This window comes from Psammomys obesus, unplaced genomic scaffold (assembly GCF_907164565.1).
Source record: "Psammomys obesus unplaced genomic scaffold, mPsaObe1.curated_primary_1811, whole genome shotgun sequence".
Lineage (NCBI taxonomy): Eukaryota > Metazoa > Chordata > Mammalia > Rodentia > Muridae > Psammomys > Psammomys obesus.
Window position 1 is genome coordinate 20,759,504 of NW_026596051.1, and position 22,835 is coordinate 20,782,338.

The window sequence follows — 22,835 nt, forward strand, 5'->3', positions numbered from 1 at the left end:
TGTGTGTGTGTGTGTGTGTGTGTGTGTGTGTGTGTGTGTGTGTGTGTAAAACCTTAGGTTGTTGTTTCTCAGCTTTCAGCCACCTTTCCCTTTTGAGACAAGGTCTCCCTTTGGCCTGGATCTTACCATGTAGGCCAGCCTGGCTAGTCAGTGAGCCCCAGAGATTTGCCTGTCTTGCCTCCCTGGTACAGAGATTACAAGCCCACACCACCATGCTTCACACTTTTGCAAACTTGATTCAGGGAAGCACTTTACTGACTGAATTCTCTTGTCACCCTCTCAAATTATTTCTATTTATAGACAATCTTATCCTATACTTAAAAAAAAAAAAAAAACTCTAAGGACACCACCAGAAAACTCTTAGATCTGATCAATACTTCAGCAAAGTTGCTACACACACACACACACACACACACACATACACACATGTACACACACACACACACATACACACATACATACATGTACACACACACACACACACACACACACACACACACGTTATTGTTCCCATTTATTTAATCTCTTGGCATCCTGATCCCAGCCCCCTCCTTTTTCTCCTCCAAGTCTCTCCTTATCCCTCATTCGCCCCTCCCCATTCCCCCTCTTCTTTTCCTCAGAGAAGTGGAGATCCCAAAGGAGTATCAACCCACTCAGGCACCTCAAGTCATAGCAGGACTAAGCACATCCTCTCCCACTGGGGTCTGATAAGATGTCCAGTTAGGGTGAAGGGATCCAGTGGCAGGCAACAGAGTCAGAGTCAGCCCCTACTCCCATTGTTAGGGGACCCACATGTTGGCCAAGCTGCACATCTGCTACATATGTGTAGGGGACCTAGGTCCAGTCCATGCATGTTCTTTGGTTGGTGGTTCAGTCTCTGTGAGCCGCCATAGGCCCGGGTTAGTTGACTCTGTAGGTCTTCTTGTGATGTCCTTGACACCTCTGGCTCCCTCTATTCTTCCTTCCACTATCCCACAGACTCCCCAAGCTCAGCCTATTATTTGGCTGTGGGTTTCTGCATCCATCTCCATCCCTGCTGGATGAAGCCCCCTAGAAGACAGTTATGCTAGGTTCCTGTCTGCAGTCATAGCGAAGAATCATTAATAGTGACAGGGGTTGGCTCTCTACTATGAAGTAGGTCTCAAGTTGGGCCAGTCTTTGATTTGCCATTCTCTCAATCTCTACTCCATCTTTAGCCCTACCTACACTTCTTGTAGGCAAGACAAACTTAGGGTCTAAGGTTTTATGGGTGGTGTCCTCCTCCCTCCACCACAAGTCCCACCTGGCTATAGGAGAAGTGGCCACTTGAGGGTTCTTAACCCCACTGCTAAACGTCTCAGCTAGGGTCACTCCCATGGACTCCTGAGAGTCTCCCCTGTCCTAGAGGTACCCCTCCCAACCAATTTCGGTTTTCTCTCTCAGTCCTCTCTCTCACCCTTTACCCCTGCCCTCTGAACTAGATGTCCTTCAACTGAAGAATAGATAAAGAAATCATAGTACATTTACACAGTGGAATACTACTCAGCTATCAATAACAAATAAATTATGCAATTTGTAAGCAAATGGATGGAAATAGAAAAAAAAATCATCCTGAGTGAGGTAACCCAGACTCAGAAAGACAAAACATGGTATGTACTCACTTTTATAAATGGATATTAGCCATAGAGTACAAGTTAACCATGCTACAATCCACAGACCCAAAGAAGCCAAGGAGGGCCCAAGAGAAGATGCTGAATCTCACTCAGAACAGAAAATAAAATAGACACCTGAAGTAGATGGAGGGATGAAAATAGGTGGGAGAGGGAGTGTGGAGGATAACAGGGGTAGGGATCAGGTGTACAGAGAGCAGGATATAAAAGCAGCATACAAAAATCATCAGTTTTTTCTATATACTAATGAATGGGCTGAAATAGAAATCAGGCAAATGAGCCAACTCTTTTCACAGTAGCCTGAAACAGATGCCATGAAATACACCTACCCAGGAAAGTGAAAGACCTCTATTATGAAAACTTAAGAATATGTGCTGAAGGTTGGTTTGATGTGTGTTACTAGCCCTCAAGATCTGGTTACACCTAACCTTGTTGTTTAAACTACCTGACTGGCTAATTAAATGGCCTATACCTGGGCAGGGCCAAATGGGGTAGGTGTGGCTAAGGTTCCTGGGCTTGGAGAGGACAAAGAAAAATCACAGGAGACAGATGTACAGGAAGAAAGGAAGAAGGAGGATGCCATGATGGGTTAGCCTGGAGAAGAAACCATAGGGGGCTTGGAGAAAGGACTCCAATAATGGCATGAAAAGGACCAGATGAATACAAGCAATTATTTGTAAGATTATGAATAGAAAGCAGGATGGTTAAGGAGGAAGATGTGGGATAGGAGATGGATAGGGAGACTATTCAGACAGCATAGGTAGGAATATCTGCCTGGCCCAAGGTAAATAAGGCAATTATAAATCTAACAGGTATCTGTGTCTTATTATTTGTGATAGCAAGTCAGATAATACTGCCATGGTAACCAGAGGGCTATAATAAACATTATATAGTCCAACACTCATTTTTTTTTTAAATTTACTAATTTACTACAGCAAATATGGAAGAGTGTAATTGAAGTGAATCCTTCGTGGCAGGAAGAAAAATGCTCTAAACAGACAGCCCTCCTATTGACTGTTGAAACAATGGTCCCCATGGAATTGGAATGTCCGCAACAATCTCATACTGGCAGAAGAAAAGGCAGGTATTTGTCTCCCATAAAATGATATCATTCTGTTCTTACATTTCAAACCAGAAGATACTGGAGCCAAGACAATAATGGGTCATAGCAGGCAGGACCACACCTTGAACATGGCTGCTAAGTAATATATGCCTCTGTCTCTCCATTTGAGCCTAAACCTCATGTCAGAACCCTGAAAATGGATGTGGAGTGATCACTGGACCACCTTATTTCCTCCTCTTACCAGTGTAGCCACAATGAGTAAGTCTCCTTATTCTGATTTTTAGTTGCTTCCTGGTTTCACTGTCCTACTGAGAGTTAGTGGTCCAATTTAGTTGTTTAGGGCTGTGAGGACACTGCCAAAACTCTAACAGCCCCAGTAACACCTGCACAGAAAGATCATCAGGTGATGGACAGACCAATGCCTAGAAACTTTCCCTGAACACCTGGGCTAGCTCCTACTAGCTCTAAACCTTAAGACAGCCATGCCATGGAAGGAATCTACTGAGACAAGGCATGCATGGCTTCTATGCTGAGCATACAACCGGGAGCAAAGATCGGCACTGTCACCAACAACCACTCTGCCCAGGTCCTGGAAGCATCTGTCATGAAAGCCTAAAACTAGGTCTTAAGAGGCACTGACCCTCCAGTATGGCTGCCCCAAGACATGTCCACAGGAAATCAGAGTTAATGAGGCAAAAACAAGTGATCTGGCCAAAGCTACCCTAAGCTGCCCAGGAGGCAAGGCCCCAATTAACTCCTCGTTAGCAGAAATCAATTAGGCTTTGGGGTTATCATCAGTCACTGTGACGTGTTGGGACTACAAACAAACACTAACTTTCGTATACCATGGGATTTGATAAGGAATGTGTGTGCCAAGAGCATGGAGGTCTAGCAATGCGGAAAAGGCTCCCAAGCAGCCAAGAGGACGAAGCACATGGGGAATCCACATGGTGCCAGCCTCCCATGGGCATTGTCTTTACTTGATGCCTACAGCACTGACAGCTTTGATTCATGAGCATTCTAGAGACCCCAGAAGACAGTAAATTTTGCAGGGGTTTTATTTGTTTGTTTGGGTTTTTTTTTTTGGGGGGGGGGGAGGGAGTCATAGTGAACACGGATGTAAAGTCAAGGTTGGGTAAATGGATAAAACTTTTCTAGAAACTTTTCGTTTGGCAACATCTTCATTACCCTCTTTCTAGCCAGGACTACCATTACTCTTTTTACACTTAGCTATCACAGGTGCTTGGAATGACGGGTCATAGTAGAAGCCAGCATGAGCTGGGAACTAAGGATGCCTCTCCCATTGTGAGCCTAAACTGTCCCTTCCTACCTGGCGCCACAGGCTGGACCCCAACTTTAGCTCTATGTCAGTATCTCCCTTTGAGACCCACCCCCAACCACCCTATGAATTGTGGAATGCCCTCAGTAGCCATCTCCCTACTCTCTGGGCCCCACCATTTAGCAGATCCTATTTCTGTGCCTGGTTCCTGGTGTGTTTCCATTTATCAACTTTTTTTTTAATCCTGTGAACCAACTCCTTGGCCAGCCTTTCTGTGTGTGTGCCATACCTTATTTACTTCTATATCTCTGGAGACACTAAATCAATGTGCTGACAACCATCCAGGCCCAGAACTCAGCCTTTGAACCCTATTCCCCAATGTGCCTGCAGAGCTATGGAGGTCATTTCTCCTGGTACCTGCTATGTTTCCATCACCCTCTAAAGAACAAATCAAGCTCACATAGCTTCGTACTTTAGTGCTGTGATGGACAGTTTTATGTCATCAAACCAGAGTTATCTGGGAAGGAGAAACTCAATTGAGAAAATACCCTTATCCTATTGGCCTGTAGGCAAGCCTTTGGGGCATTTGATTGATGTGAGATGGCCCAACCCATGGTGGGTGCTATAAGAAAGCAGGCTGAGCAAGCCATGAGGAACAAGCCAGTAAGCTATGTTCTTCTATGGTTTCTGTTTCAGTTCCTGCCTCCAGGTTTCTGCCTTGAGTTCCTGCCCCAACTTCCCTCCATAATGGACTCTAATCTGTAAGAAAGAAATGAACTTTTTTTCCCCAAGGTGATTTTGTTCATGGTATTTATCACATCAATAGAAAGGCAACTAAGCCAATTGTAAAATATCAGTCCCAGCCACCTTATTCAAGGACACCAGTGTGGGAATTGAACCCTGTGGAGGAGTCTCAAGGTGACCTCCATGGAGGGGTCTGAAATACCAGCACTGCCTGTCATGGTCTAGGATCTACATCCTACACCACCTGACCTTTCCTGCTGTTCACATGAGACACTCTTCAACTGACATCATGGAGATTTAATGTCAGAGGTGACAGAAACAGCTGATGGATGGCTCGGGTGATGCATTCTAAGAGTTGGTACTATGAGCTAAATTATATTTTTCCAAATTTATATGCTGAGGTCCTAAGCCCAGGCTGTAGAATGAGGCTGTTTCAAGAGATGCCTACAATGATGACATTAAAGGAAAATTAAGTCACAGGGTAGCTTTTACCCAGTCTTCTCTGGGTCACCTTCTTCTGAGGTGAGGACAGAGACACAAACTGAAACATTACCATTTGAGTGGACCGCCTGCAAAGCAAAGAGAGAGGAAGTAGTCCTGGCCACACCTTGATCTCAGAGTCATGTCTTCACGGTTGCCGTGGCTTGAATGCACAATGCCCCCAGACTCATTTGTTAAGGCTTGGCCCCCAGACGCTGATGCCTTTGGAGTGGTGACTGGACTGTGAGGTTCTAACGTCATTAGTGGATTAACCTAGAAGTGAGCTCATAGACGAATGCACTATTAGTAGTTGGGGCCTGATTGAAGGAAGCAGATCAAAGAGTGTTTACATTTGAAGGATATACCTTGTCCCCGTCCCCACCACACCTTTCTCTCTGACAAAGATGGGAGGCCCAGGCCTTATGCCTCTGTACTCCAGTGCCTCTTGGGGTGAGCTGGATTTGAAGCAGAGCCCAGGGATCACTCACTGTGGAAGACAATGAACACATGGATGTGCAGGGGGAGCAAGCCTCCTTGACAGGGAAGTGTCATTGGCCCAAGCCAGAGCTTAGAGGCATCCTGAGAGGACCTGCATCTCCTTGGCAATTAGTGATTTATTAAGTCATTTCCTGGAGCCACGGTGTCCTCCAAGAACGCCTCCAGTCAAATGCGCTAATTAATATGAAAGGAATAAATATTTCATTGCAAATAAATGGATTCCGTCCTTCCTCACTATGTCTGGGAGAACAAAGGCTGCTCACACAAGCATCTCCTTTAAGCTTTCTAAAAAGGTTTCTGACATCATAAGAACAGCAGCCGTGGAAATCCGGCAACTTGCCCAGAGGCTAGTGCTGGGCCAAAACTGTGAGCCAAAGCTCATACACAAAATGCTACTTCACAACTTAATTAGACTGATACGGTTTCCTAAACAGAGCAACCACACGTTCTGAGTCTGTCCTGGAAGAAATGGTGCTTTGCATCAGGCAGACAGTGAGTTGCCCTGTGTTCACAGGTCTCTCTGCACTTGCCTTGGGGCCTTTCAATCTGCAGTGTCCTATTGAAAGAACTTCTGGATGGACCAGTTACTAAGCTTGCTTTTCTCTTCTCACCAAGAGCTTCTGCCACATTGCATTTATACGCAGCTGGGCAGATCTGGCAGCCCAGGATGAAACAGCTGACCTGGGCTTGTGTATGGGGAATGCCTGTCTCTGTTCATAACAAGGCCATATTGAGCCTGGGTTATCAGCTGGGCAATGCCAGCTCAGTTTTATCTAGAATGTTCCTTTGGGGAACATGGAGGGATATTTTCATGTAACTCCAGGGCACTTTCTGTGATTTATTAGGTACAGGATGACTCTGGCCAGTCTAAAGATTTTCACTTACTTTGCTTCAGGCCTGCAGTCCTCATACAGAGGGCCCACCAGGAATGATGCTGCCAGCGGAACTCTTGAATTGGTTTTCCTGCAGGCACTCTCTACACTCTCCTGAAAAGAACTCAGCCCTATTGCTGTTCAAGTCCGTGCCAAAGGTCTACCTCTCTGGACTCAATTCTGCTGCTCTGCCATCAGAGGTCAAAGGGGGCCCATAGGGACTGCAGTCATCAGCAGGTCCCAGACTGGAGTAAGCCAATGAGGTGCTGCTGAAACAAGGGCTTGGCTTGCTCAGCTGACTCACAGCTCCTCCAGGCACTGTTCGCACCTGTCTCTTTCTTTGCTTAGAGCGTCATTCTTTCCTCCTGTTAGACACGCCTTCAACATCATCCACTGTAGGCCACACGAAGAGTCAGCCTGTTTTCTGATATTAAGGGGAAGATTCCGTTCACTGAAAGTGGATGGTATGGCTTGAGTCATTCAGTCCCTTGAGCCTTCCACTCTTTGCCAGGTCCAACCATGTTACATCACATGCCCATTTCTGAGGTACATGACAAAGATGGTGATTGACAGCTACCTTGGACTCCAATGAGTGCCTGACATGTCCTCTGAAGGAAGGGATGTTGTTCCCGTAAGAAGGAGTGGGCTGAGCGGCAGTGGGAGTCCAGGACCCTCTGTGACCTTCTATTCCCAATTTATATTAAAAACCCACACCCAAGTTGAGACTGTAAGTTCACTCACTGGCTCAGCTGCTCACAGCTGATACACAGCAGAATCACCCACAATCTAAAGTATTTTCACCAAGTGTCCAGAACCCTAGCTGGTGTACTTCAACTGCTGCAGAGCTCAGACCCAAATGGGTTATTTTTTTAAGGGTAACTCTTTCGAATCCAGTCATCTGAAGCTGTTTACTTTGGTGGTGCATGAGGGGTGGGACCGCTCCCAGAATGCATGTGATTGTGATTGCTGAAAAGCCCCGTGTGCACCTGCCGGTAGCCAGGCTATTGTCATCCTTCACAATGAACTCTTAATAAATGTTGACAGGCAGCCTGCCCAAGGCAGAGAGCAAAGCCCCAAACATTCACTCCCTATTAAAAAGGGCTCTCACCCTGTGGCAGCCTTGCTCCACTACAGCTAAGAACAGCCTCGGGAGTTAATCTGCATTGATCACAAAGGCAGCCATTATTATTTGGTATTTCAATCAGAACAAAGCTATCTTCTGGTCCCTGAAAGTAAGCCAACTGAATCCCAAGCACCTAACATTAATGTACATTTCCCAAGAACCTGAGGATCCTCAAGACATTGTCACATGCCGACTTACAAACAGATGCCAGGAAGCTTGGGACTTCTAAAAGATCAACTATAACCATAAATTTCTAAGACATCAATACTCTAGACAGCAGGTGCCAAGAGCCAGATCATGTGCCAGATAGCAGGACAGGATGAAACAGAAAGGCAGGCAACATTGTCAAGGGATGATGACAGGATAAAGCCAATTTGAAAGATTGCAAAGCCACATGTCTAACAGAATGTCACAGAGAGATACAGAGGGTTCAGGACCCAAACTGTCAGAGACAGGAGGGCACAGAAGAAAGCCATGACAACCCCAGCTGTGGTGACAATTGGAAGAGGTGCCTCAAGGTTCTTTAAGGCATAGAATTGGCCTATTAGAGTAGGAAACAACAACAGGGCTCTTACATGCTGGGCTATATTCTTACTGTTAAGTTCAGCTACCGTCAATGAGGTCAAGGGCAGGCCTCCTAAATTTCCAGGACATTAACTGTTCTGAGAAATCCAGAGATGAGGAGCCTGTGGTATGTCACAAGCTCTGTCCCATGTCTGCAGATCCCTAAGGAGACATGTAGTGAGTAGACAGCAAGAAGTCCAGCTGAGAAGAGGACGGGAACATCATGCCCACACAAGAGGCTGAGTGTACAGGACTCACTGACTTAACTAATTACTAAAAATATGTTTCTAAAGTTGGACCTGGTGGGACACACCTGGCATCTCAGCACTGGAGAGGTAGAGGGCAGAGGTTCCCCGCCATCCAACTACAGAGCAAGGTAACTTTCATTACTGGAGACTTTGCCTCAAAAGAAAAACAAACAAACAAAACAGTAAATGGGGAGCCTAAAGCATAGACTTATTTAAAAAAATTTTTTTTGAATTAATGTGAACTTTCTATGACATAGCATTCACCATGCCCAAGACATAGCCTGGACATACTTGATGGGTAGAGAAACAGGAGGCATAGCTATGCTCAGCACAGCAGTAAGTAACAGGAAAGATACAAGTCCCAGCATTTCTGGATCATATGTAAATAGCAATGCTTAGCTGACCATGGGGACATTCAAGACTTGTATTCTGATCCCTAGAGTGGCAATTTAAAAACATAAAGAAATACAATCATAACATAACTAGAAAAACTAAAGATCTAAAACTATGAAATTGATCAAAAAGAACAAGAAAGGAGAAATGTAAAAATAAAAGAGATAAGACGAAACCATGAGCTAATGAAAGCAGCTGTTGTAACATCGCTGCATGATATAAAGGCCAACATGGTCCAAATAAATGAAAACAGAGGAAATATAAGTCACAAAAGAAATTATTTTAAAGCAAAAACCTCCACCTTATAATCTTTCACAACCTTCCCAAAGTCAATGAAATATTTAAAACTAAACTTTCCAAAGGGTGAGAGACAAGTGTAGTACATATTTTAAATTAAAAAATAACTTTTAATATCATCTTTAGACATTTAAATTTTAAGAAACCATGATAAATTTGATGACTGCAGTAGAGAGGCTGACAGGGTAGAGACTGTGCAATTGTTGTGTCCCTTTATCATGGCTAAATATTATGAAATAAAGATGTGAGTCACTAGAGCAACAATTTAATAACATAGCACAGAAAACTGTAGCTGTAACATCAGTAGAGAAATGAAAAAGAAATCATGAATATTTAGTCTGAAACATATAAGTTACAGAACAGCCAGAAAAAAAAGGATAATAAATAAAATAATAAAAACACACTAGACATAAGTCAAACAGTTCTATGGTGGTTTGAAATAGAAATGGCTTTTTTTTATATTGTGATAAAACGCTGACCAAAACCTACTTGGGAAGGAAAAGGCTTATTCCATCATCCAGAGCAGTCAGGGAAGGAACTAGAGCAGGAACCTGGAGGCAGGAACTGAAGCAGAGACGATGAAGGAATTCTGCTTACTGGCTTGCTCTCATATAGAGCCCAAGACCACCTGATCAGGGCTTGCACTGATCACATCAATCAAGATAATGTTCACCGGCCAATCTGATGAGGGCAATTCCTCAGTCAAGGTTCCTTCTTCCCAGATGACTCCAGTTTGTGTCAAGTTGACAAACACTAATCAGCTCAGATCAGATGGAAGATTTTCTGATTTAAAAAAAAAAAAAATCTCCCGGAAGCTACAAAGCAACTTTCACAAGTATCTATTTAAGGAGTAATGTTTCAGGGGCAGTGTTTGCTCCAGGCACTGTGTAGGATGATCAGAAATGCTGTTGAGCCATCTGCCTCCTGGCAGTGGTGTCTTTATGGGGCCTCTTGTTTGTTGATGAGTCCCTTCTATCACTGGATAGGATGGACTGGATAATCTGTCAGTACACTGGAAGCTCATCTGACTCAAAGAGGCCAAGGTCTGTTCGGTTAGCAAGTGGTACAATTCACTAGACCATACAAACATTTAGCACTTTCATACATGTGTACTGAGGAGCTTGTAAATGGGGTTGTGGAAAGGCAGGATGTCTTTGCTGCCCCAGGATGTCTGCAGCTATCTCAAGACTGGCAGGACTCAGTATCAGATCAAAATTCTGCTAAGTGAATTGATCCCCGGTGTTTCTGCATTTCAGAAGGGTTCTATGGAAAGTTCCATTGAAGATTCACAAGTCAAAGAGACACAGAAATCTCCAGAAAAGTGTTCCCATGGAGGAGGTCCTCTATCTGAGGAATGGGGTATCCACTGAGCATGCTGTTCCATGCATTTGTCCACCTGTGCCGTTACATGGAAAGTTCCTGCTCCATCAAGACCATGTTTCAACAGCGAAATGTCTGTCAGTACCTGGCATACCCAATGACACTGTGGCCCCCAACTATATTCCTGGCCTTCTCTAAAAATAAGTAGATACATAGATAGATAAATGGAGCCTACTTCTCAGTCACAAGCTGAAAGCTGAAAACAAAGCATGCTTATTTTCCCAGCTAAGCTGGGAAAGGTGCTGCTAAAAGCGGTCATACCCCTTCCTATGGTCTATCCCCACCTCACATTTGTTCAGAAATGAAAAAAGCCCTCACCCCTTGCTCCTGCCACAGTGATGTACAGGACTACTCAACCATGAGCTGAACCTCCAGAAACAATGAGCCAAAACAAACCTTTTTTTATTTAAGATTTTTTTTTTTTAATATCAGGCATTCTGTCTCAGTTGTAAGAAAAGTAACACACAGTTACTAGTTACTGAGTCTAGTTTTTAGTCTGAGTCACTTCTTCCATAAAAAGTAACTCATAGCACTTGAATACAAACAGAGTGCATGGCTTTTCAAAAATACTTCAAACAATTAATTCCAGGAGAATGTTTCTCTGGGAACAGATTAGGGCTTGCTGAAAGCAATTTTTTACCCTCAAAGCCTTACCTTCTCCTAATTTTTATAGCCTTTATCCCCAAACAGTCAAGAATTGCCAATGTGAATTTTCTAAAAAACCAAATATTCAAGAGCCAGAAAGAGCCAGCTCATGTAAAGTTTGGAGGCGGGGAATCCACTCTTCTCGTTTAGGTTCTTTAAAAGACCTGGTATTAACGACACTAAAGCAATCGCCACCATAAGTCACCTAAGCCCAGATTCTGTGGTTAATTCCATTTTCAGAGCAAAACACACCACAGTTCAAGGACATCATTAAGGCTTCCTTTCATGCCTCAGATTTACCAAATTGAAATCTTCTGTCAGCAAAAAACGCCCAGCACCCAGTCCCAGAGCAAACCCACAGGACATACATACGCTCAAGCCAGAACATCCAGAATTTCACATTTCATTTTTTTGTCATTGTCTTAAAAATCACATTGTTCTTACCTTTCCAAAACTCCCTTTACCAATGGCCCGCAGGATCTGGAAGTGGTCAAAGTTGACTGTAAAAAAAAAAAACAATAAGAAAGTGGCAATCAGGTCAGGCTTGGACAGTGTGTGCTACCCATTTTCTCTGCAGCTTCTGCCCACCAGTGTTACCCACCCCATATTAGCACCTGGTCACTGGGACACTGACCAATGAAGGACAATTTGTGATGCCCAGACACAGTCAAAACTTCACCACCAGAGCATAGGATGGGATATCTTGTAGGGGCCAAAGGAGGTGACAACAGGAAAGCTCAGCTACTTGGCTTTCATCTTTTCATATGTACTTTCCCACTCTCCAGGTAGACCTGCCTACCATGTGGACCCCTCTGGTGCACCCAGTCAGACCACATCTTACCTGTGTCTGCTGTTGTGATCTCACAGCCTGATCCTTCCACACAGTCCACCTAGCCCTGGCAATGAGGCTACGGCGAGAGGAGCACATGGGCCCACAGCACCCTCCAGCTATCACTCTGAAACATACCATTCCTTGCCCCCATTAACAGCCTGTGAGTCTTTACCCTCCAGACCTCACTGACCGGTCTCCATGCCAAGCTGTGCACCAAAGCAGGTTAGCAATGTAGGGCCATGCTGCTGATTGCTATGAGCATCTTTCAGTGCCCCTGATCCCTCTCTCCCTTTGTTTCTGTTTATAACTCAAGGTCTCATGTATCCCTGACTGACCTTTGGCTTCTCTTCCCCTCCCTCTACCTTTGGAATATTGGGATTACAGACAAGCTGCAGTGCCAAGTCTCTGTGGTGCTGAGGATTAAACCTGGACTTCATGCACACAAGGCAAGCACTCTACCGAGTTACACACTCAGGTTCCTCCTCTCCTTTCAAAAGTACCTACTTGGCCTCTACAGAGGAACCTTCTCCTAACTACCTCCTTCAACAACTTCCCCACACTCAGACTTTCCCTGCCAGTACAGTGGGAAGGGACAGTGGACTCTGTCAGCTCTCTGTCGCACAACTGCTCTCCTGGCCTTTAGAGGCTTCAGAGGCACGCCAGAGCCTGACAAAGGTATCCCTGACTTTTGGGTAGTTTGAACTGATTGACGTCTTCCCCAGAGTATTGTTGGAGGAACTTCATGGATCCAACAGACCCCAAGCAGAATAACGTCTACTTTCGCTTGACCACAGACTTCAGTAGAGCCGACAGACCCCAGGCCAGGGAGGGCCCTTTCCAACTACAGAAGCTCGAAGACAAGGGTTCATCCACGTCTCTTTTCCCTCCCAACCCCACATTTAGTCCTTTATCAGGATGGATCTATATTTCCTCTCTCTGTTCTCTTTCATCGGTCTATCCTGAGATCTCTTTGGTTTCCACCTTCTCTGTCACCTGACCTCTACAGTGGCCTCTCAACCTCCCTCTCTGATCCTCCCTTGGGGCACATGTAATAAGGGTGGTAATCATTCTGGTCCTCACTTACCCCCCCCCGCCCTGACCCCTCTGTCTTACCCATGGAAAACAAACTCCTCCCTGAACTGCATGGTCCCAGCTCTGCTCTTGTCCTGTCATCCCATACCTGTCCTCAAGCCTCAGACAGGGGTCCGTCCCTTCCTGGTATAACTGTTTCTTGCCCATCTGTTGCTCTTGTCTCAGCATCCTCTGTCACACTGCTGTGCCCTTCTGTGTCCCAAGAGGGGACTGGGCCTAACTTCCAACTAAGCATGCAGTCTTGTAGAGTGGTAACTTCTAAATGCATCATTCTGAATAGCTCTACAGGACTTGAGTTACCTGGGGTCAAAGGTCATGATTATTCTATTTGTTGTTGCTCCCTTAGTACCTCGACCTTGCTTAGCACACTGTGGCACTCCATAACTACTCATTAACTGAAGGGATGATTGAGTGAGCTAATCTCCATATTCATGGTGCCAAGTGCATAATAAGTCTTTCGTAAATATTTTTGCATTTGACTGAATTGCAGCCAGTTCTCAATAACTAGGAAAGACATGTTATTTACGAAGATGAAGGGAATTGATTAGCTCACTGCATAATTGAAGCTGGGGTATGAGAAAGTCAATGGACACAATTACTTCCTTGTATATTAAACTTTGTCAAGCCGAAGTCAGACTCCAGTGAGCTGTCAAACACCTGACATGCTTATAGAGTAGCTGGGTTAACAGTTAACAGGCAAAGATTTAAAGAAAACCCAGCTCAGTTTACTTTCAGAATAACTTTCTGGAGCCAGAAATTCCTTACTCCACCTTTTTTCCACTCACGAAAGGTTGTGGGAGAAGACGAAAGCAATGAACTTGGGTCACAGCTCAATTGGCTGTCACATGCTGGGACGTATGCAGAGCCCCACAATAACCTCCATTGGGTCAGAAGGCAAACGCCAATGTGGGTCTATGCCACCTGCCCTCCGGGAAGCAGAACCAGCTCTGCAGCAGCACTACTAACAAACTACCAAGACTCAGATCCTGAGTCCCTGCAAGGGAGGCAGATTCTTTTTTTTTTTTTTTTTTTTTTTTGGATCTTTATTGCAACTTCTAAGCTCACGGAAATTCTAATTCAGCAGTAAATTTTTGTATTAATTTTTTTATTAATTACAGTTTATTCACTTTGTATTCCCCCCCATAATCCCCTCTCTCCCCCTTCTCCACTCATGCCCCTCCCCAAATCCGTTGATAGGGGAGGTCTTCCTCTCCTTCCTTCTGATCCTAGTATATCAGGTCTCATCAGGGGTGGCTTCCTCTGTAGCCTGGTAAGGCTGCTCCCGCCTCAGGGGGAGGTGATCAAAGAGCAGGCCAATCAATTCATGTCAGAGACAGTCCCTGTTCCCATTACTATGGAACCCACTTGAACACTGAACTGTTATGGGCTACGTCTGTGCAAGAGTTCAAGATTATCTCCATGAATGGTCCTTGGTTGGAGTATCAGTCTTAGAAAAGACCCCTGTGCCCAGATTTTTTTGGTTTTGTTGCTCAACAGGGAACAGGACAAGAGCCTGCCACAGGGGCTCTGAAAGGCTCTACCCTGCAGGGTATCAAAGCAGATGCTGGGCCTTATGGCCAACCTTTGGGCAGAGTGTAGGGAATCTTATGAAAGAAGTGGGAAATAGTAAGTCCTGGAGAGGGTGGGAGGCAGATTCTTATCCTTAACAAAATGATATTATTGTTCAACTGATCATGCTGGCTTCTGGCAGAAGATTTCTTTTTGATAGAAACCAGGCACATGGAAAGGGTTTATAAATCCTATTTTACTGTTAGATCTGGAGCAAAAGGATAGTCATTTAGCCATCAGTATAGAGGCCAGGTTACTTAGATTTGTATCCCACCACTCAGCAACTGGGTAATGTCAGAGATGTCACTTAAACTCTGTGTTCCACCCTTCTTCTTCATACTAGGTATGACGAAATACCTCCCAACACTATGTCAAACACCTAACAGAAACCTGAGAAGAGTTTAACACTGGTTCACAAATTTAGAGGGAACAGTCCATCGCTGTGGAAAAAGTATGGTAACTACAATAGGCTGATCTAAGGTACAGGGAGCTTTAGCCTTCTCACATGGTGCCAAACAGGAAACAGGAAGGAAACTGTAAGCAGGACCATGCTGTTATCTACCACCTGTGGCCTATGTCCACCAACTAGGCCTTCGTCTCAAAGATTTCAGTCTCCCAAAACATCACCATGACTAGCTAAGGACCAACTGTTCAAACACATGAGCTTCTGAAGATATGGTCGTTTGCCTTCTGCTGCTGTGACGAACACCACCAAAGCAAGTTGGGAAGGAAAGGATTTATTTCAGCTACATGTCTTGATCACAGTCCATCATGAAGGGAAATCAGGACATGAGCTCAAGGCAGGAACCTGGAGGCAGGAGCTGTTGCATAGGCCATGGAGGAATGCTGTTTACTAGCTTGCTTATCCTGGCTTGCTCAGCCTGCTTTCTTACAGAACCCAGGACCACCAGCTTAAGGATGGCACCACCCACAGTGGGGTAGACACCTACAGGAACCCTGATGCTCATTTATGTTTAGCCAGAATGTCCCATGGACTAAAGCTCTTTTGAGTAAGTTACAATGTATATAAATTAGGAAATTACACACACACACACACACACACACACACACACACACACACAAAATGGTTTCTGATATCATTCAATAAACAATCACGGCATACTTGGTTAACTACATCTTTATCACTCAGCTCCAGACACCTGCTACACCACACCTTATTGACCTACTGCTTCCTGATGGTAGGTCCAGCCACTCAGGCACAACACAGTTTGGAAACCTGTCATTTAGACCTGGTTAGGATCCACTGGATCCTTGCAGTGAATATGTCACAAGTCTGACATCAGCAGGCTCTGCTGTCTGTGTTCCCTGCTCCTCTGGAGCTGAGCATCTAGGACCAACAGCTTTTTCAGCAGCCCGCCACTGTTGATAAAGAACTTCACATTCACCAGCATCACCAATGTCCTCTGAAGGGGCAGCCACGTGAGACTCCTTGTCTGCCCTCAGTCAGACTGCCTACAGCCTCAGCCTGGCTCCCTCTGCCTTCAGGGCTTAGCCCTTGGGACCACACCTCAGCTGCATATCTGGCCTCAGCTGTCTCCTCCCTTCACCAGGTACTCTACTTGTAGATTGCCGATAGCGAGCAATCAGAACCATCTCCTACTAGGGTTCATCCTCCTGGAAAACTGAGTTGGGATGATATCTACAGAGACCTAAAACAATGTAGAGGAAAGAACGTGGCCCTTTGAGGTTAATAGGCTGCAATTGAATGGGGCAGGGAGAGTTCTATGTGAGCAAACCTGGGTGACATGTTAAGATACTTGAAAAGACTTGCAGTCAAATTAGTGCCTCTTCTATTTTTCTTTCTTTCTTCCCCGCGTCTGTTCTTTCAAGCCAATCTCATATAACCCAGGTTGGCCTCAGACTCAGTGTGTAGTCAAGGATGACCTTGAACTTCTGGTCCTCTGAGTGCTCAGATAATAGACATGTGCTGCCACATCCAGCTATGTGAACCCAGGGCTTCATGCTTCCCCTTATATTAGACCCCAAGGTCAGTTCTTAAGTAGCAAGGGTCAAAGATAATGTCAGTAAAACTGCAAATCTCACTTCCAGACATGGAAGGCCTTCACTATGTATCCTCAGCCATGATGCATAAGAATGAAAGTTAGGGTTTGACTTTATCTCTCAGCAAGCTTAGTTCATTTTAACTCATTGGCTTAGCTCAAAGCTATAGACTTCACCCAACCTGGCCCTGTTAGATCTCCTGTAGGAAGAACCAGCGCTCTCAGTACTACACACACGTGGTCTATCCATGGACTTAGCTAACTGGGTGCTTTAGTTTCATTCATGTTGCCTTGACAAAATACCCTGATTTTTTAAAAAATGAGAAAGGGAGTGTCTTAATTCTGAATTCCTGACTACAGTTCATGATAGGAGAGAAGTCAAGTAAACAGGAACTGGATGGCTGGTCATGTGACATTCGCAGTCAGAACCAGAGAGAAATGAATGCATGCATGCTTGCTTGCTTTCTTGTGCGTAGCTTGATTTCTACACACACACACACACACACACACACACACACACACACACACACACTATATATATATATTTTTTTTCCTGTTTTAAAATTAACAGAAGGATGTATTTGCAGTTTTGTGTAAGAAAATTGAGTATTTGAGGATGTTGATATCTGAGGGTTTCCTGGAAATGATCCCCTCAGCTCCCCATGCACACTGAGATTCATCCAAATGCTGGAAGGTACTAGATCCACCCTGCACATTCCAAGTATACCCCAATCCCAGAGGGTCTGTAGATCTATGGGCCCTGGTCCTAAGTAAAACTCTCTTCCCTCTTTGTTTCCTGATATGAGACAGTTCTCTTTCACATTCCTGCCCAGGGCTGAGAAATTCCCCCACAGAGTCAGTCCTGGCTGGTGCCCATGCTGCCCGGCAGGGCTGATGCAGAAAGTCAAAGCTAGGCATTGGTGGGCCTGCTCTGCCTGTGTGCCCCACTCTTCCTACATGAGGAGAGAAGCTGGGATTTGCTTCTCAGGGCTGCAGCAGTGCTTTCAGCCTCATTAAAATGTGCTTTGTTTCCTTGTTGATAAATGTGTTTAATAACACCCAAACCCTTTTTTCTAAGAGTCTATACTCTTATCAGAAAAAAACACTGAATCTGTAAGCAGCTGGGAATTTGCACGCCTAATCCATATGGGTAGAGGGCGGCAACAACTTTAGGACATAAGTTAATTTAGAGCTGGTGGAAAAATCATGATAAGACAAGCTTCCAAGAGAGCTTGAGAACTCAACTGTTAATCTGTCCTTCCTCCCTGTGTGCCTGATGTCTTCATTTTCTTTCTCAATGCTGTGATAAATATGATGACGAAGACAACTTAAGAGTAAAAGAGTTTATTTGGCCTGCAATTCCAAATTTTAGTCTACTTGCAGGGAAGTCAAGGGAGCAGGTCACATTCATCCTCAGCCAAGAGCAGAGAGCAATGGGTTAATGCACGCTTGCTAGTGATCAGCTCCCTTCCTCCACTCTCATACAATCCAGGATATAGTGTCACCCACACTATAGTGTCTCTTCCAACCTCAGTTAATGTAGTCAAGCTAACCCCACAAAACATGTCCACAAGCCAACTTAATCCAGACAATTCCTTCCAAAGACTCCATCCCCAGGGGATTCTAGACTGTGGGTGACTGAAAACCCACATTTAGGGTTTTGCACTGCTGTTCACATCTGCAGCTGCCTGAGTCACAGACATAAATCTTTAAGAATAGCATCTGGACCCTCTGCTCTTCAGTCCGGTAGAGTTAAACTAGAGCTTTGATTTCAACACTTGGTGAAGTCATGTGACTGTTTCCCCTGAAATGTCCCACCTTTCAGGACAATGATTCAAAGACATGCTCCCCAGATACCTAAACCACAGATGTTTCTGTCAAGTTATTGGGGACCATCTGCCTTGCTGGGAGGAAGAACAACAGTTCAGAGTTCAGGGCTTAGCATGACTGGAGCATCCACTGACACTTTCTGACTCAGCTGCTGAGCAGCAGAATGGGAAGGGTGACAGGTAACAGGAAGGGAAATGTGTCTTCTGCACAGGGAACAGCACTGGTCACGCACGCTCAATGCTGAGGGGAAGGTCTCGATGCTAGGGACGTCAGGTCTGCCTGAGCACTTTGCTCATGATCAGTATAGGAAGCCGAGGCAACAGAGAAGTAAGCTCATAGTCTGATACAGATGCTTAATGGCTTGATTTATCTTCTTACCAACCAGAAGCAAGCACCCTCCATTCACTGCAATTTGGGGATCCTAACGCATCTGCCTGATGTCCTTATAAGAGATAAAAAATAAAGAGTGCACACACAGAAAGAGGATCATGGGAGAAAACAGAGATGGTGACATTTCTAAGCCATAGTGAGGTTGGCTGCTTGAATATACCCTGGAGCATATTTCCTGGACGGAAGGACAGTCCTCTGCCTGTCGCTGAGCCAGTGTCAGCTCTGACATCAAGACTGTACAAATGTCTCCAGGCTCAATCCCTCCACCCGCCAACCTGGAGCTTTGTTTCCATGTCTATGAAGTGGAACTGCTAATACCGTCTTGCAAAGCCATAGTAGAAGTTGTAGATCTCCAGAAACCATCAAGAACACCACCAGGAAGGCCAAAGCCATGGGTAAATTAAGATGGCTACAGTGGTTGGATATTGAAACAAATACATTCAGAGGAAGGAAACTATTGAAACCTGAGGAATATGATGGAGCCCAAGTAAAAATAGCAGCCTCTGGGGCTTCAATCTCCATATCAGCCTCAAAACGTAAACATAGCACTTATAAGTCAAAGCTTCATCCACAGCGTGCCGTATCCCTCCCACTTAACAGCTAAGTGCAGTCTCTCTCTCCACAACTGGATATGTTCAAGGAGTTAAGCAAATTGTGTGAAAACAAAGCCTTTCGGAAGAAGGCTTTAGTCATAACACAAATTGCTGAACACATGGCTGGGTTTTGTCAGCTTCTGGGAAGAAGGTGTAGCTTGCCAACAGAAGTCTGAAACAAATGACAATATCTGAGATGAAGCAAAGCCAGACATGCGTCTCTCAGGACTCTTGGGCTCCCTGCGGCTGAGCAGCCTTCCGAAGCACACACTTTCAAAGAGTTGCAGTGAAAATGGTCCAAGTTTCCCTTTTCTGCTCACAGGAATGGAAAATCTTTTTGCGTTATATACTTTTGAAGCCCCGCTGAGTTGAGCTTCTCTTCCCTGAGTGGCAGAAATGACACAGCCTGCCGGCTTTTCCTGGGTACTTATTTTGTTGTCTTCCTACCAGAAAGGGAGTGGGGACATCACCCCAGGTTCACACAGGCAAAACCCAGGTTACAAAAACGGGCACGCAGAACACCCATGGATTCAAAATTCTACGACAGGAAGAATGGACGCAACGAGGAACATAGAATATATTTAGAAGCCTCCTTGCGTGGACATAGGCTGACAATAGACAACAGGCCGAGAAGCAGCAGAGTGCGGAGCTAAGACCCGAACCCAATTCCCAGTCCCTCCCTTTTCAGATCAGCTATCTGTAAATGCCGCACTGAGCAAATAGGGACACAAACTTACTGTGATGGAGCACCCATCACAGGAGGTTACAGGAGGGACAAGTGCCTAGGAAGGACCGGTGCCCAGTAGAGACCGGAGCCTGGTCTCCTGTAGAAGATGGAGAATGAGAGCCAATAAGGACCTCTGTGAGCAGTGATAAGCAGGGAAGGAGACCACGGGTCTCCAGGGCAGAGGACTCCACTGGCCATGCTGGCATCTCAAAGCAAGTGGCCTCAGAAACGAGAAGAAACAATGAAGCCCCTGTCCTGCCTAGAAGAGGGGAGAATTCACATATTCTCTGCTTGGGGAACAGTGTACTCACAGTCCCTGGATGGGATCAAGGGCCTGATGAGTGCTTTAGTGAGGCGTGCAGCCAACCTCTCTAACTACATAAGCACAGGGACATCCATGAACCATCTACGCTCACAAATAGGATAACATGGAATTAATGGATAAAGACCTCCAAATGCGCAACTTACCAAGACTGAATCGTGAAGAAACAGCCAACATGAACACAGCAATATCAAGCAGGAAGATTCAATCAGTGAGGAAAAGCCTTCCCCCAAAAAAAGCCTGGGGCCAGACAGCCCCACAGAAAAATTCAACTCAATAAAGAAGAGCTGTCAATCCTGCACAAACTCTTGCAAAAGGAAAAAAAAAAAAAAGTCAACTCTTCTTTTGCAAAAGATCTCAGAGGTGAGAACTCTTAGATTCATTTTATAAGGCAAGCATTGTCCTGACACCAAATCCAGACACAGACAATAAGGAAATAAAACCAAAGCTCTTCTTCATGAGAAAGATACAGATACTGCAGTGGTCCTCAGCCATGCCTTAAGAGCAAATCAACAGCATGTTGAAAGGAACCCATGCAGAAGACTGCAGACACCCAAATCTCACCACCACATGCCACATGAGCAGATGAAAGACAAAAACCTCAGGTCCGTCTAAACAGACGAAGACCATGTGAGTGTCATCTTCTAGAATCCCCTTCGAGGACTTTTCCGTCCCCTGTAGTTCAGTCTGCACACAGTCCTCCAGAAGCCTTAAGCTGCGTCAGCTTGAAGGGAAGACTTTCCACCAGGGCTTGGTTTATCATGTCAAGTCCCGAGGCGCAATGCCCTCAGCTTACCTAAGACTTGTCAAACTGCTTGAAAAATCTTTCAGCAAAGCCTGTGAGTGGAAATGCCATGCAGGAATCACTGTTTCAAAAAGTAAGAGTGGGTGAATTAAAAAGAAAAATCAATATATATAAATGGATAAAATCCTACATATCTTCATTATACATGCTTTTGACAAAGGGATACAGTTCAGCATGATAAAAACCACTTCTGAAATAGTAATGCCAGCTTCATAGTCAAGAATGTAAAACTGAGCGCTTCCCCTGTAAGACCTGGGACATGACAAGCTGGCTCACAGCCTACACTGCTACATAGAGTACCTGATGTATGACCAAGGGCAATTAGGCAAAGAAAAAAAAAGAAGAGACTTTTTCAAGTTGGGCATGAAGGCCTATGTCTGTAATCCAGGACTCATGAGGTTGAAAGAGAAGGACTGCCATGAAGTTAGCCTCCCCAACAGAGTACCAGGCCAGCCAAGAGAAAGAAAGAGAGAAAAAGGGATTCCAATCATAAAGAATTAATCTCTACAAATGACCTGATCTTATTTACATATATCTTTAAACATTAAAGAGTCTTTAAAACCCTCAAAAGAATACATGAAGATTAGGTAAATATGCACAATTAAAGATCAACATCCCATATGCTTCCAATAAGTTATCTCAAAAAGAAAGTAACCTCATTAGTAATAGTATCGAAATGAATAAAATATTTCGTATACATTTACCAAGGAGATAAAAACTCTGCATAATATCATGAGAAACACGGAGAGAAGAATTAAAGGAGATCTCTGGAAATGTAGCTTCAGAGGCTCTGAGAACAAAAGCTGTTCAAATGCCCTTCCCACCCTAAAAGGCTTCACAACCGATGTCACCACCATCCAAATTCCAAAGGCATTTTTATGGAAATAGAAAAAATTCCTGAAATGCATATAGAATCACATAAAGATTTTATTGAGCACACACACACACACACACACACACACACACACACACACACACACACAAAACCCCTCTGGATAAAATGAGCAGAGTTGAGGGCAACACACTTCAGGATTTCCAAAGCTATAGTCACTGTTGAGATCTGCATGAGGAATGTCCCCTCGGGCTCAATTGTTTGAACATTGGTCCCCAACTGGGGGCACAGTTTCTGAGGGCTAAAGAATATTTTGGAGATGGCTTCTCACTGGTGGATCCAGGCTTACAAGTTTATAAATGCGTGTCTCCTCCACACACTTCAATCTTTTTCAAGGAGGGGACTCTTGGGAAGCATGCTCACGCTGGATTTGAAACTGGCCTGGGCTTGGGCATGATACATTGGATACTGGTGACCATGTGAGCTTTGGGAGCAAGGTGGAGTCCCAAGAAGCAGGAAACATCCCTGTCACATTTACACTTGGGCATAGCAAAGCCAATCAAGAATGGCAATGAGTCACTAAAAAG

General features: G+C 44.8%; 1 protein-coding gene across 1 annotated transcript in view; it reads right to left on the reverse strand.

Annotated features, from left to right (window-relative positions):
- Positions 1 to 11,731, reverse strand: part of Stk32b (serine/threonine kinase 32B) — a 182,815-nt gene extending 171,084 nt beyond the window's left edge. The window contains exon 1 of the mRNA XM_055624003.1: positions 11,680 to 11,731. The gene's annotated coding sequence lies outside the window, so the exon portion shown is untranslated. The remainder of the gene's footprint in view (positions 1 to 11,679) is intronic.
- Positions 11,732 to 22,835: the final 11,104 nt, after the last annotated feature.